The sequence below is a fragment of the Eleutherodactylus coqui genome, chromosome 6 (assembly GCF_035609145.1).
Source record: "Eleutherodactylus coqui strain aEleCoq1 chromosome 6, aEleCoq1.hap1, whole genome shotgun sequence".
Classification (NCBI taxonomy): domain Eukaryota; kingdom Metazoa; phylum Chordata; class Amphibia; order Anura; family Eleutherodactylidae; genus Eleutherodactylus; species Eleutherodactylus coqui.
This window is the reverse complement of record NC_089842.1, coordinates 28,724,673-28,741,263: the sequence shown is the minus strand read 5'-3', so window position 1 is coordinate 28,741,263 and position 16,591 is coordinate 28,724,673. Positions and strand designations below refer to the sequence as shown.

The window sequence follows — 16,591 nt, the reverse complement described above, 5'->3', positions numbered from 1 at the left end:
ATGCAGATCTTATAGTAACATAGTAACATAGTAACACAGTATGTTAGGCTGAATGAAGACAATGTCCATCTAGTTCAGCCTGTTTCAACCCTCCCTTGTTGGTTCAGAGGAAGGCAAAAAATACCCCAACGAGCCAATTTAGCTCATTTGGAGGAAAAAAAACCTCCTTCCCGACTCCATATGGCAGTCAGAATAATCCCTGGATCAACATTTGATTTCCTACCTGACTACAAGACCCAAATCAGCAACCTCGCTGGTCACCTACTGTCTATATCCTGTAATATCCTTCCGCTCCAGAAAGACATCAAGTCCCCTTTTAAACTCCTCTATGGATTTTGCCATCACCACTTCCTCAGGCAGAGAGTTCCACAGTCTAACTGCTCTAACAGTAAAAAAATCCCCTTCTATGTTGATGATTAAATCTGCTTTCCTCTAGACGTAGCGGATGTCCTCTTGTTACCATCGCACTCCTTGGTGTAAACAGATCATGGGACATATCCTTGTATTGCCCCTCATGTATTTAGACATAGTTATTAGATCGCCCCCTAGCCGTCTTTTTCCAGGGGGAATGATCCCAATTTGGATAGCCTCTCTGGGTATTCCAGTCCTACCATTCTGTTTATTAGATTAGTTGCCTTTTTTTGAACCCCCCTTCAACACTGTAACATCTTTCCTGAGCATCTCTGCAGGGAATGTGCTGATATCCCGTGAGATCTAATAATAATATTATGTTTCACAGTGCTGTTATTTAGTCTGACGTCTGAAGACATTCTGATTGAAGGCTGTAAAGCTCCGATGTTGGAAGACGTCCAGCAGGGTATTCTTACTGTATATTACTGGCCGCTCTGTTGTCGGGGGCCTCTCCAGCATGTCCCATATGTTAATACTGGCTCTAGCCAGCATAAGGCGCCATTGTATAATGGCAGAAAGAGAAAGCCCCCTAGGAAACCCTGAATCCAAAATTGGATTGCAAAGGGTTAAGTTAATTTCTTACATTAACTGAGAGTGAACATAAGAAAGGTGAAATTTCTGGATTTTTTTCAATTTCTCCCCAAAATAAATGTAATAAAAGTTAAACAATGCATTTTATGTATCCCAAAGGGGTGCCATTAAAAAGTACAGCTCTTCCTGTAAAAGCCTCATGTGGCTTTTTTTTTCAGTGAATTTGGCAAAAAAAAAAAGAAAATTGAGATTAGAATCAAGAATCGTCCATAAGTTTTAGCAAAATCGCCCAGCCCTTACTTCAGCTCCTATCTGGTGCAGGTCACTGTGTAGGTGCAGAGACTGTTAACTTTTGGACCCCTTTTTGAATATTGGCATCACACTTGCTGCATGCCAATCCTGTGGAACAGAGCCAATCACCATAGAGTTGTTCAGAATTGACTTTTATCACTTATCCATATGATAAGTGATAAAAGACAGATCAGTGATAAAAATGTATTTTGGGATAATCCCTTTAAATATAAGAAACAGCCGTCTATCTGTCACATTACTTAATTCCCTTAGTACCTGGAGGTGTATGCAATTTGGACTCGGTGATCTGGCTTTTTTAACCTTTTTAAGGCAGCTCTGCGCTTCTTCCTGTGTTTAATGACATTTAGTGGAGAGTTTACTTTATTACTCTGCATTTCACCTGACTTTTAATTTTTCTGAGTGAATACACAGGCAAAAACAATTAGTTAACGGATTTGTTTCCTCCTCATCGGCCTCTACAATTCTCTCTTATTACTTTTTAAAGGGCCAACACTTTAAGGTTTAATGCTTTTACTATTTATATAGTTGAAGACTAGCTTAGGGTTAATTTTACTCTCTTTGGCAATACGTCTCCATCTTTGCTATTTTTATCTGCTTTTTACATAGTTATGTTTTTCCTTATAGGTTTTGTAGAGCTTATTTGCTGCCTCCTTGTTTTAGTAGCTTGAATGCTTTCCTTTTGTTATTTACTTTTCCTTTACATCTTTATTCAGCCACGTTGGTTTTCTCCTATTACTAACTTTTTATTCCCGTAAGATACTCCTATATACTCTTATTTCTGAGGACATTGTCCCAGTCAATAAGGTTTAGTGCATTTCAGGGCTAGTCAAACTTTGCCTTCTTAAAGTTCAGTATTCTCATAACTCGCTTTTGGAAGACAAATGGAAATTCATTACATGATGGTCACTATTTGCCAGCTGCCCCCCAACCTGCACCCATGTTATTCTGTCAGGTCTATTGGTTAATATCAAATACAGAAGGGCCGTCCCTCTAGTACAGGGGTGTCAAACTCATTTTCACCGGGGGCCACATCAGGTTTTTGGTGAACTTCAAAGGGCCGATTGTAAGACAGTACAGTAAGGGCTCGTTCACACCAGCGTATTTGCGTACATAATATACAGTGAATAGAAGCCATTGATGTCAATGAGCTCATTCACATGATGTATATTCTCACACAGCATGACCTATATTGTTTCAAACTACGCACCCCAATAGGCCATTGAAGTGAATGGGCCGCGCAAATACGTGGTGAATGCGCAGGTAGCCTATGTATTCAATGCATATTTGCGCACCGTCTCAGGGGCCCATCTGCGTTCTTTTCTGCGTGCCCAAATACGCAGGCATAAGCGATTTTCGATTGCGCAAATACGTAGCGTATTTGTGCGACCGAAATGCAATTACGCCCGTGTGAACGAGCCCTAATAGTGACCCCCATAGTGGTCGCAGTAGTAATAGTGACTCTGATAGTGGCCTCAGTAAAAATAGTGACCCCTATAGTGGTCGCAGTAATAATAGTGACTCTCATAGTTGCTCTAGTAAAAATATTGACCCCCACAGTAGACCAGTTAGTAATAGCGATCCCCACAGTGGCCCCAGTAGTAATAGCGACCCCTACAGTAATATTACCCCCTCCCAGCAGCAATATTACCCACTCCCAGCAACAATATTAACCCCCCCACACGGCAACATTAACCCTCACCAGCAATATTAACCCCTCCCCCCTGCACCAATATTAACCCCCTCCCAGCAACAGTATTAACCCCCACCCACCCAGCAGCAATATTAACACCCCCCCCCCTCCTCCCCTTCCCAACCCGGCAGCAATATTAACCCCCTGCCAGCAACAATATTAACTCCCTCCCAGCAGCAATATTAACCCCCACCAGCAATATTACCACCCCACCCGACCCCCGCAGCAATATTAACCCCCTGCCAGCAACAATTTAACCCCCCCCCCCCAACACACCAGCAATATTAACTCCCTCAGCCCCGGCAGCAATCAGCATTATTAACCTTCTCCCAGCAACAACAATATTAACCCTCACCCCGCAGCAGCAATATTAACTTCCCCCTTCCCCAGCCTTATGCTTACCTCCTCCTTGCTGTCAGCACCGTTCCTCCTCGGATAGTGCTGAGCCCGGGTGGCATATGAACTTTTCCCACAAGACTTCTGCACTATTGAGCAATTCCAGCAACCTGATTGGTTGTTTGGTTCTCTGGGTTGGCTGATTCCCCAATCAGATTGCTGGAATTGCTGACAAGTGCAGAAGTCTTGTGGAAAAAGTTCATATGCGTCCGGGTGTGCACTGACATCAGTGAGCAGCACGGCACTCTTCCTCCCTGAGTCCTCTCCTGCGGAACTGAAGAGCAGGGGACTCGGGGGAGAAGGGATCAGCGCTGTCAGTGTGATTACCAGCGGGGAGCTGCGGCACCCCAGCTGGTAATCACTACAGTGGTGAGCGGCCGTCGGCACGCCGCGGGCCACATAACACAAGGCAGCGGGCCGGATTCGGCCCGCGGGCCTTGTGTTTGACACATGTGCTCTAGTAGGTTCTGTACAAGTTCAATAAGGTAATTATCTTTAGTTATTGACAGAAACTCGTTACCTTTATGAGATCCGCAGGTTTGAATTTCCCTTTTTATATCCGGATAGTTAAACAGTATCACACATGGTAGGATTAGATACATAGTTCTGCAGACAGCATCTCACATGAACGGATTGGATTCAGCAGTCCAACAGACAGCATCACACGGAATAAGCTTGGGTGCAGCAGCTTAGCAGATGGCATTGTGCAGAATAGGTTTGAATACAGCAGCTCAACAAACGATATCACACATGATAGGATTAGATACAACAGGTCTACAGACAGTATCACACATGATAGGATTAGATACAGGAGCTTAGCAGACGGTATCGCACACGACATTGAGCAGCTCAGCAGACAGCACTGCACACGATAGACTAGGAATTGGGCTCCTGATGTGCTAGTGTTTCAACACTCTTCACTGCATTACAATACTTACAGGTGTTCTGAAGTTCTTATCATTGTGCACTAACCCCCATCATCCTCCTGTGTTTCAGAGGTGAAGCAACCACAAACATGGGAACCTGGTACGGTTTAACGCTCCTGCTCCTGGGTAAGTAAATGGACAGCGGGTCTCATGGCTAAAACTTTCAGCATAAAATACTATTGATTTTTACTTAAAGGAGATGTCCCGCGCCGAAACGGGTTTTTTTTTTTTTAAACCCCCCCCCCGTTCGGCGCGAGACAACCCCGATGCAGGGGTTAAAAAAACCACCCGCACAGCGCTTACCTGAATCCCGGCGGTCCGGTGACTTCAATACTTACCGCTGAAGATGGCCGCCGGGATCCTCTATTTTCGTGGACCGCAGCTCTTCTGTGCGGTCCACTGCCGATTCCAGCCTCCTGATTGGCTGGAATCGGCACGTGACGGGGCGGAGCTACACGGAGCTACACGGAGCCCCATAGAGAACAGCAGAAGACCCGGACTGCGCAAGCGCGGCTAATTTGGCCATCGGAGGCCAAAAATTAGTCGGCACCATGGAGACGAGGACGCCAGCAACGGAGCAGGTAAGTAAAAAACTTTTTATAACTTCTGTATGGCTCATAATTAATGCACAATGTACATTACAAAGTGCATTATTATGGCCATACAGAAGTGTATAACCCCACTTGCTGCCTCGGGACATCTCCTTTAATGGGTCAATAACTCTAAAAGTAACAGCTTATAATAGTGCTGAATAGTGTTTATAAGAGGACAGAGGTTTCCATAATGTCCCCCTCTCCCTTCACTCCTCCTGTAACATATATAAAGGTTTCCATCATGTCCCTCCTCTCCCTTCACTCCTCCTGTAACATATATAATGGTTTCCATAATGTCCTTCCTCTCTTTTCTCTCCTCCTGTAACATATATAAAGGTTTCCATCATGTCCGCCCTCTCCCTTCACTCCTCCTGTAACATATATAAAGGTTTCCATCATGCCCCCTCTCTCTTCACTCCTCCTGTAACATATATAAAGGTTTCCATAATGTCCCTTCACTCCTCCTGTAACATATATAAAGGTTTCCATCATGCCCCCCCTCTCTCTTCACTCCTCCTGTAACATATATAAAGGTTTCCATCATGCCCCCCTCTCTCTTCACTCCTCCTGTAACATATATAAAGGTTTCCATAATGTCCCCCCTCTCTCTTCACTCCTCCTGTAACATATATAAAGGTTTCCATAATGTCCCCCCTCTCTTTTCTCTCCTCCTGTAACATATATAAAGGTTTTCATCATGTCCCCCCTCTCCCTTCACTCCTCCTGTAACATATATAAAGGTTTCCATCATGCCCCCTCTCTCTTCACTCCTCCTGTAACATATATAATGGTTTCCATAATGTCCCCCCTCTCTTTTCTCTCCTCCTGTAACATATATAAAGGTTTCCATCACATCCCCCCTCTCCCTTCACTCCTCCTGTAACATATATAAAGGTTTCCATCACGTCCTCCTCTCCCTTCTCTCCTCCTGTAACATACATAGAGGCTTTCATCATATCCCCCTCTCCCTTCTCTCCTCCTGTAATATATATAAAGGTTTTCATCATGTCTTCCTCTCTCTTCTCTCCTCCTGTAACATATATAAAGGTTTCCATCATGTCTCCCTCTCTCTTCTTCCCTCCTGTAACTGTATAAAGGCTTCCATCATATCCCCCTCTCCCTTCTCTCCTCCTGTAATATATATAAAGGTTTTCATCATATCCCCCTCTCCCTTCTCTCCTCCTGTAATATATATAAAGGTTTCCATCATGTCCCCTCTCCCTTCTCTCCACCTGTAACATATATAAAGGTTTCCATCATGTCCCCCTCTCCCCTCTTGTAATATATATACAGGTTTCCATCATGTCCCTCCTCTCCCTTCTCTCCTCCTGTAACATATATAAAGGTTTCCATCAGAGGCGTAACTTGAAGCTCCTGGGCCCCAATGCAAAACCTGGAACGGGCCCCCAACTATAATACTTTATTCTTAGTACTGGGCTTCCTATATGGAGAAGAGAGGCCTTATGGGCCCCCCAAGGCTCCTGGGCCCGGGTGCAACCGCATCCCCTGCATCCTCTATAGTTATGCCCCTGGTTTCCATCATCTCCCTCTCTCTTCTCTCCCCCTGTAACATATATAAAGGTTTTCATCATGTCCCTGTCTCCCTTCTCTCCTCCTGTAATATACATAAAGGTTTCCACCACGTCCCCCTCTCCCTTCTCTCCTCCTGTAACATATATAAAGGTTTCTATCATGTCTTCTCCTGTCCTTTCTTTCCACCTATAGCATATATAAAGGTTTCCATCATCTCCACCTCTCCCTTCTTTTATAGTGTAAGTTATGCAGTTGGAATAAAAATGATTCAGCCTCCATTACAAATCAGGTTTATTTGCCAAATTTACAAACTTTCATCTGTTTGCACAAAAACAATTAAAAAAGAACAATATAAATAGCTGAATACAATTAATATAACAAGTAGTTTCTCTAGAGTCGACACTAATTGGGATTTTTAATGACTACTGCAGTCTCAGAATTATTCGACCCCTTCATGACAAGGGTCTTCAGTACTTACGGTAGTAGGAAACGTTTTGCTGTTGTGACTTGCTGCAAACATGATGCATAAACAGATACCAACTGGAATCATACCCTGTTCCTCCTGGGCAATTCCTTCAGTTCACTGATATTCTTGGGTTTGTGTGCTATGACTGTGCTCTTCACGTCCCACCAAATATTTTCTATGGGTTTAAAGTCAGGTAACCATGATGGCTACTCCAGAATCTTCCAGGACTTCTTCTGAAACCAAGCCTTGGTGGACTTTGAGGTATGCTTGGGATCATTGTCCTGCAGGAAAGGTCCCAGTCTTCACAGAAGACATGACAAGTTTTCTCCTGGGATTTCCTGATCCGTGTATGATGTACATTGATTTGAAGGAATGCTGCCATCCAATAGGTGGCGCTGCAAATGTATTGTTCCATCTTCCTTATTTGCAGGTCTGAAGGAAAGAAAACACACAGACCTGTGATCATAAAACTGTTCTTACTAGTGGACTAATTAAGTATTTACTTCTCTGCTCATCTTGTCTTATATTGTTTTAAGATCAAATTAGTCTCGCTATGTTTGTGCCATTTCATGTGTGTACAGTTGTATATATATATATTCCATCCAGATCCCTTCTGCTTCATCGTAAGCTGAATCTGTGTCGCAACACCACCCACACGCGGCATTCAATAAGTTATCTTTGAGCTCAGCTGATACTTTGGCTTATGGATTCTTTGTTGTTTCCTATTTACTAATCTTTGTCCGCACCTGTTTTTCAGCTCTGCCATCAGTTCTCTCAAACCCATTTGAGGAACAAGGTACCGTAAGTTGCTGCATCAGATGGGGAATTATTATGAAGAGGGTCAGTCATTAGGTGTCAGTTCTTTAGCATTCTTCTGCTACAGAAATAATACTGTGTTTCCCCAAAAATAAGACCCTGTCTTATATTAATTTTTGTCCCAAAAGAGGCACAGTGTCTTATTTTGGGGGGATGTCTTAATGCTTACATAGCAGGCGCCATCCAGGTCCCTCTCACTGCTTTCCGGCAGTCTTCCGTGTCGTCCTCAGTACTGAAAGCATTCTCTTCCTGGTAACGTGGGTTGAATACCCCGGCTCCAGCAAGAGATTGCTGTGATTGGCTCAGGACTGCGGCCTAAGCCAATCACAGATGGCGCTCTGTGAGCCAATCACAGCCTTTCAATGATGTCATTCATTGAATGGCTGTGATTGGCTCATCAAGCAAGGTGAGTATTTATGTATTCTTTTTTCATGTAGTGTAGCTAGGGCTTACTTTCGGGGGTGGCGGTGGGTGGGGTGTTATACTTCAAGCCCATCCCCCCCCAAAAAAATCAGGGTAGGGTTTATTATGGGGGTAGGTCTTATTTTCGGAGAAACTCAGTAGCACTTCTGACACTTTTTTACCAACTGGAGGGAAGTCCTTGTGCTCAATATTGCCTGTTTTGGGGACATGTGCGCCATTATTTTGTATCGCAATGTTGCTTTCTGATTGGTTTGCCACCCTTTTCGGTCATCCGATAACTGAGACGGACCCTAGACACTGTTCTCTGGACTACATCTTCGGTGTACATAGGTTCTTATGTACATATGACATGTAAATCACACCTTCCCGCTCCAGGACGTACATTTACGTCCTGGAGCGTCGGGGTATGTATGCAGAGAGGTCGCGGGGCGACCTCTCTGCATACAGCGCGGGCGTCAGCTGTTCAGTACAGCTGACACCCGCGGTCAATAGCCGCGATCGGCCGTTCGGCCTATCGCTGCTGTTAACCCTTTTAATGCCGCCGTCAATTGTGACAGCGGCATTTAAAGCCCCCAAACGCTGTTCGGGGGTCCCGTACGCCCCCCCCACGGTGAGATCGGGGGAGCCGTGCAGGTGTCATTGCTGCCGGCGACCTTCCGAAAGGCCCCAGGGCTGCCTTGAGAGACTGCCTATCAAGCCATCCCTGTGGGGTGGCTTGATAGGCTGCCTGTCAGGATGCAGTATGACGTAATGCTATAGCATTACGTCATACTGCAGGAGCGATCAAAATATCTCATATTGTAGTCCCGCAGGGGGACTTAAAAGTAAAGTGAAAAAAAGAGCAATAAAGTTTTTTAATTGTAAAAAAAAAAAAGTAACAAAAGTTTAAATCACCCCCCATTTGCTATATCTATAATTAAAACGCCTAAATAATAAAATAAAAATACATACCGTATTTGGTATCGCCGCGTCCGTAAAAGTCCTATCTATCAAACTAGTGCATTATTTACCCTGCACAGTGAACGTCGTCCGAAGAAAAAAAAAAAGAACGCCAGAAATGCACTTTTTCAGTCACCCTGTGTCCCAGAAAAAACGCAATAAAAAGTGATCAAAAAGTCGTATGTACTCCGAATTAGTACTAACGGAAACTACAGGACATTTTGCAAAAAATGAGCCATTGCTGAACTACATCGACGGAAAAATAAAAAAGTTATTGCACACAAAATGACCGCAGAAAATAATTGAAAAAAATGTAATGTCTTTGAAAAAAAAGAGTACAGTAAAAAAAACCTATACAGGTTTGGTATCTTAGCAATCGTACTGACCCATAGGATAAAGTTATCATGTCATTTGTGTTGCAGTTTGTGCGCCGTAGAAACAAGACGCACTGAAAGATAGCGGAATGTCGTTTTTTTTTTCATTTTACCCCACTTAGAATTTTTTAAAAGTTTTTCAGTATATTATATGGTACATTAAATAGCACCATTGAAAAATACAACTCGTCCCACAAAAAACAAGCCCTCATACAGCGACGTTGATGGATAAATAAAGGAGTTATGATTTTTTTGAGGGGGGGAGGAAAAACCGAAAATGGAATAAAAAGGGCCGCATCATGAAGGGGTTAAAGGGGTGGTCCAGAAAAAAGTAGTGATTCACTATGCATAGGATAAATGTATTGGTGGGAGTCTTAATGCTGAGACCCCTCCAGTCATGAGAATTGGAGTGTTGAGTGTCGCCAAATGAACGGAGCACAGGTCGCGGACGTTCAGTACTACTTCTTTAACGTTGGTGGGACTGCTGGAGCTCGTTACTATACCCTTACGTATTTGTTCTTAAAGAAACGTTGTATATTTTTTTAACTCATCGTAAGCTGAATCTGCGTCTCATCACCAACCGCATGCGCCATTCATTTCTGTTATCTATGGGCTCAGCTGATACGTTATTGTTTCCCACTTACTAATCTTTGTCCGCACTTGTTTTTCAGTTCAGCAGTCATTTCAGGAAACAGGTACGGTAAATTGCTGCATCATATGGGGAATTATTATAACGGGGGTCATTCACTAGGTGTCCGTTCTTTAGCATTCTTCTGCTGCAGAAATACTTGCATTTCTAACAATTTTTTAACCAGCTGGAGGGAAGTCCTTGTGCTCCATATCACCTGTTTTTGGGACATGTGCGCCATTATTTTGTATCGCCATGTTGCACTCTGCTTTCTGATTCATTTCCCAACCTTATTAGTCAACCAAGAACTGAGACGGACGCTAGACGCTGTTCTCTGGATGAAATCTTCGGTGTACATAGGTTCTTATGAAAATGGCGCCTCCTCTAAACCTCCGTGGAAAGTTCATTTTTTGGATCTATTAGTGGGTTCTTAAAGGGGCTATCCAAAAAAAAAAGTGATCCACTATGTGTAAGATAAATGTATAATCTTTGGGAGCCTTAATGCTGAGACCCCCACCAATCACGAGAATTGGAGTGTCGCCAAATGAGTGGAGCACAGGCTGCGCACATTCAGTACTACTTCTTTAATGTCGGTGGGACTGCCGGAGACAGCCGATAACTTGTACTCACCTCTCTCCAGCAGTCTCGAAGACATGAGTAGAGCAGCGGTGCACATGTGGGACTGCCAATCCATTCATCCTGCACCCGCATTCTCATGAGCAGCGGCTGTCCCAGTGATCGCACCCCCAGCTATCAGATAGTAATCTCCTGTCTTGTGCAGAGGATTTACCTCCTTTCCCTGGGACAACCGCTTTAATAGAGGAGGGGGCACTAACTTATTAAGGACCTTTTTTTTTTTTAAAGAAAAGATGTCCAGACCATAGTGCAGAACAAGAACTGCTACCCCTTGTGCCCCCCTATTACCTCAGAGATTGTAAGCTCTGCTGTCCCTCCTCTTTCATAGAAGACTGTAAGCTCTTGTGCCCCCCTATTTCCTTATAGATTGTAAGCTCTTGTATCACCCCTACATCGTCATAGATTGTTTTCCCTTTTTTTCTCCCCTATTTCCTCATAGACTGTAAGCTCTCGTGTCCCCCCTATTTCCTTTGCGTTGTGCACAGAGTATTAATAATCTTATTATTTAGCTAGCCGTACCTAGCATTGGGCATATCTACGATAAAAATTAAATTGCTTGCTCGTTACTATACCCTTACTCGTTTGGATTATTCTGTTCTTAAAGAACCATTTCATATTTTTGTGACTCCTTCTGCTTCATCGTAACCTGAATCTGCGTCTCATCACCAACCGCACGCCGCATTCAATAAGTTATCTATAAGCTCAGCTGATACTTTCTGGATTCGTTCTTGTTTCCCACTTACTAATCTTTGTCCGCATTTGTTTTTCAGATCAGCAGTCATTTCAGGAAACAGGTACCATAAGTTGCTGCATCACATGGGGAATTATTATAACGGGGGTCATTCACTAGGTGTCGGTTCTTCAGCATTCTTCTGCTGCAGAAATACTAGAACTTCCGACATTTTTTAAACTAATTGGAGGGAAGTCCTTGTGCTCCATATCGCCCATTTTTGGGACATGTGCGCCATTATTTTGTATTGCAATGTTGCACTCTACTTTCTGATTCATTTGCCACCCTTATCGGTCATCCAAGAACTGAGACGGACCATAGACACTGTTCTCTGGATCATATATTTGGTGTACATAGGTTCTTATGTACATATTACATGTAAATGGCGCCTCCTCTAAACCACCACTGCAGGTTCAGTTTTTGGATATATTAATGCTGTTTCCATAAGGTGCTCCTGAGGCCTCGGTCACACGGCCGTTTTTTCCCGAGATTTGCGGATCGCATAACGGATGCGCATCCGCAAATCGCGTGACCGGGGCCGACGATTCGCTGAAAAAGCTGCACCTAGCAGCGTTTTTAGTGAAACCGCCCCGGACTGCCCGCTATCCTCTGCCACAGCTGTGCCACAGCTGTGGCAGAGGAGAACGACGTTTGCCCATTGAATTCAATGGAGGCGGCAATACAGCTGGCTCCATTGAAAGCAATGGGCTGCCGGCGTGCGCGGGATGAATTTTTGGGAAGGGCTTAAAAATATAAGCCCTTCCCTGAAAATCATCCTAAAATGTGTAAAAAAAAAAAAAAAAAAAAAAAAGTATATTCACCTTTTCCCTGCAGCCAGAGTTCAGCCGTTCCCTGCCGGCAGTTCTCCTGAACTGCTCTGTGTAGTATTCAGCAGGCGGGGATTTTAAATCCCCGCCTGCTGAATGGGCTGCCTCTGATTGGTCACAGCTCTCTCCAATCAGAGGCAGCTCTCACTCACCCATTCATGAATTCATGAATAGGTGAGTGAGTGCTGCCTCTGATTGGCTGAGCTCAGGGACCAATCAGGGGCAGCTCTCAGCTGTCATTCAATAGCTGAGAGCTGCCTCTGATTGGTCCCTGCGCTCAGCCAATCAGAGGCAGCACTCGCTCACCCATTCATGAATTCATGAATGGGTGAGTGAGAGCTGCCTCTGATTGGTAAGGGCTGTGACCAATCAGAGGCAGCCCATTCAGCAGACGGGGATTTTAAATCCCCGCCTGCTGAATACTACACAGAGCAGTTCAGGAGAACTGCCGGCCAGATGCGGCTGAACTCCGGCTGCAGGGAAAAGGTGAGTATACATTTTTTTTATTTTTACACATTTTAGGATGATTTTCAGGGAAGGGCTTATATTTTTAAGCCCTTCCCGAAAATTCATCCCTAGCTCGCCGGCAGCCCATTGCTTTCAATGGAGCCGGCTGTATTACCGGCTCCATTGAATTCAATGGGCGAACATTGTTCTTCTCTGCCACAGCTGTTACAGCTGTGGCAGAGAAGAATGATTTGTCTTCTATATGTTCTCAATGGGGTCGGCGCTGCTGCCACCGGCCCCATTGAGCGCATATATAGAACACAGCAATGCGCAGAACGCACATAGTCGCGTTCTGCGAATCGTTGTGTCCTACAATTGATCGCACATCCGCATAAAAAGCGGACATGTGACCGATCCCATTGGGATGCATTTGGTCTATAGATCTGCAGATCGCAAGCGCGTCTGCAGATCGGACCAAAAAACGGTCGTGTGACCGAAGCCTAATGGGGTGGTCCAGAAAAAAGTAGTGATCCACTATGCGTAGGATAAATGTATAATTGGGAGCCTTAATGCTGAGACCCCCACCAATCGCGAGAATTGCAGTGTTGAGTATCGCCAAATGAGTGGAGCACAGGCTGCGCACATTCAGTACTACTTCTTTAATGTCGGTGGGACTGCCGGAGACAGCCGATAACTTGTACGCACCTCTCTCCAGCAGTCTCATAGACATGAGAAGAGCAGTGGCGCACATGTGTGACTGCCGATCCATTCATCTGGGACCTGCATTCTCATGAGCAGCGGCCGTCCCAGTGATCGCACCAGCAGCTATCAGTTAGTAATCTCCTGTCTTGTGCAGAGGATTTACCTCCTTTTCCTGGGACAACCGCTTTAATAGGGGAGGGGGCACTAACTTATTCATGATATTTCTATTTTTTAAAGAAAAGATGTTGAAGCCATAGTGCAGAACAAGCACTGCTACCCCTTGTGCCTCCTATTTCATTATAGACTGTAAGCTCTTGTGTCTCCCTATTTCCCCATAGACTGTAAACTATTGTTTCCCCCCTAATACCTCAGAGATTGTAAACTCCTGTGTGCCACTATTTCCTCATGTAATCTCATAATCTCTTATGCACCCCCCCCCCCCCCTCATTAACCCATAGACTACAATCTCTTGTGGCTCCCCTATCTCCTCATAGAGTGTAAACTCTGGTGTCAATCCCATTTCCTTTGTATAGTGCACAAAGCATTAATAATCGTATTATTTAGTTACCTGCAGCTAGCATTGGGCATATCTATGGTAAACGTTAATTGCTTGCTCGTTACTATACCTTTACTTGTTTGCATTATTCTGTTCTTAAAGAAACATTGCATATTTTTGTAACTCCTTCTGCTTCATCCTGAGCTGAATCTGCGTTGTAACACCACCCACATGCAGCATTCAATAAGTTATCTATGCGCTCAGCTGATACTTTGGTTTATGGACTCTTTATTGTTTCCCACTTACTAATCATTGTCCGCACTTGCTTTTCAGTTCAAGATTCATTTCAAGGTACCGTAAGTTGCTGCATCATATTGGGAATAAAGTAGTGATCCCCTATGTGTAGGATAAGTGTATCAGTGGGAGCCTTGAAGGGGTTCTGACACGAATAAGGTTTTTATGCTTTAACAGCCATTGTTCCCTGGTCTGCCTAATGGACACAGGGAACCCACGATTTTTGGCGTATTAAAGCATTAAAACCTCATACTTACCTTTTTGTTGTGTTGTGGTTGTGCAGTGGGGGTCATCCCCCAGCAGGTTTCTTCTTCCTCCGACGAGCCAGGACGGGCCGCCCCCCTCCCAGATTGCGCGCAGGAGCAGAAGACAGGTGTCCTCTGACAGGAGTCCGGACGGGCCGTCTCTCCACTGCGCACGCGCAGAACTTGGAGTTCAGCCAGGATGGACAGGCCACCCACAGCAAGCACTGCTTGTGACCTGGCGCCCGTCCGTTCACCTCGGAAGTGGCTGACGGACGGAGCAGAGCAGGAAGCTGTGATTTTGACCGCTCCAGCTCTGCTTCTAGAAGCCACAGAAGAAGATGCCCGATGGATGGGACATGCCTGGTGATTGGGCCAGGCAAGGTAAGAAAATTTTTTTTTCTTCTCATGTCAGAACCCCTTTAATGCTGAGACTAATCACGAGAATTGCAGTGTTGAGTATCGCCAAATGAGTGGAGCACAGGCTGCGCTCATTCAGAACTGCTGCTTTAATGTCGGTGGGACTGCCGGAGACAGCCGATAACTTGTACGCACCTCTCTCCAGCAGTCTCATAGACATGAGAAGAGCAGGGGCGCACATGTGTGACTGCTGATCCATTCATCTGGGACCTGCATTCTCATGAGCAGCGGCTGTCCCAGTGATCGGACCCCCAGATATCACATGGTAATCTCCTGTCTTGTGCAGAGGATTTACCTCCTTTCCCTGGGACAACCGCTTTAATAGGGGAGGGGGCACTAACTTATTCAGGACCTTTGAAAAAAAAAAAAAAAAAGATGTCCAAAACATTGTGCGGAGCAAGCACTGCTACCTCTTGTGACCCCCTATTTCCTTATAGAGTGTAAGATCTTGTATCCCCCTATTTCCACATAGATTGTAAGCTCTTGTGTCCCCCTATATCCTCATAGACTGTAAGCTTTTGTGTCCCCCCCCCCTATTTCCTCATAGATTGTAAACTCTTGTTTCCCCTATTTCCTCATAGACTGTAAGCTCTTGTTTCCCCCTATTTCCTCATAGATTGTAAGCTCTTGTGTCCCCCTATTTCCTCATAGACTGTAAGCTCTTGTGTCCCCCTATTTCCTCATAGACTGTAAGCTCTTGTGTCCCCCTATTTCCTCATAGACTGTAAGCTCTTGTGTCCCCCTATTTCCTCATAGACTATAAGCTCTTGTGCCCCCCTATTTCCTCATAGACTGTAAGCTCTTGTTTCCCCCTATTTCCTCATAGACTGTAAGCTCTTGTTTCCCCCTATTTCCTCATAGACTGTAAGCTCTTGTGTCCCCCCTATATCCCCATAGACTGTAAGCTCTTGTGTCCCCCTATCCCCTCATAGACTGTAAGCTCGTGTCCCCCTATTTCTTCATAGACTGTAAGCTCTTGTTTCCCCCTATTTCCTCATAGACTGTAAGCTCTTGTTTCCCTCTATTTCCTCATAGACTGTAAGCTCTTGTGTCCCCCTATTTCCTCATAGATTGTAAGCTCTTGTGTCCCCTATTCCCTCATAGATTGTAAACTCTTATGTCCCCCCATATTTGCTCATAGACTGTAAGCTCTTGTGCCCCCCTATTCCCTCTCTAGACTGTAAGCTCTTGTGCCCCCCCCTATTTCCTCATAGATTGTAAGCTCTTGTGTTCCCCTATTCCCTCTCCAGACTGTAAGCTCTTGTGTCCCCCCCTATTTCCTCATAGACTGTAAGCTCTTGTGCCCCCACTATTTCCTCATAGATTGTAAGCTCTTGTGATCAGGGCCCTCATGAGTTGTGAATGCCGCCTTGCTTGTAGTTTGGTTCCTCACCGCTATCACCCCTGTGTTTCCTTGTACTTGGTGTGTATTGTGGGTAAAGCTTATGGCTGAGAGCTCACGGTCAGCGCTGTGAAGGAAGGGTCCGATGTTCTCATGAGATGTGGTCTCCTCCTGTCCAGCCGCTGATTGACAGCTTTCTCACTATGCGCAGCATTAGGCATATTGCTCCATATTGCGGTCATATATGGAAAGCTCAATGACTGCAGAGCGTTTCCTTGGTGCTGGGGGGATTTGGGATTATTTCGCTCTGTCACGTCTTTGTGTTTCCCCTCCAGGTCCACTCCTTTACCCCTATGGGCCCGCTCACGGGGATGTAGAAACTGAAAAAAAAGATGATGGTTCCTCAGAAGAAATCAC

At 44.9% G+C, this 16,591-nt stretch overlaps 1 long non-coding RNA gene across 1 annotated transcript; it reads left to right on the top strand.

Annotated features, from left to right (window-relative positions):
• The first annotated feature begins 4,314 nt into the window (after nt 1–4,314).
• LOC136572025 (uncharacterized) lies at nt 4,315–16,581 on the top strand. Its single transcript, XR_010785743.1, has 6 exons — nt 4,315–4,392; nt 7,616–7,654; nt 10,082–10,105; nt 11,445–11,468; nt 14,210–14,227; nt 16,510–16,581. It is a non-coding gene; the product is annotated as an uncharacterized lncRNA (long non-coding RNA).
• The last annotated feature ends 10 nt before the right edge of the window (nt 16,582–16,591 follow it).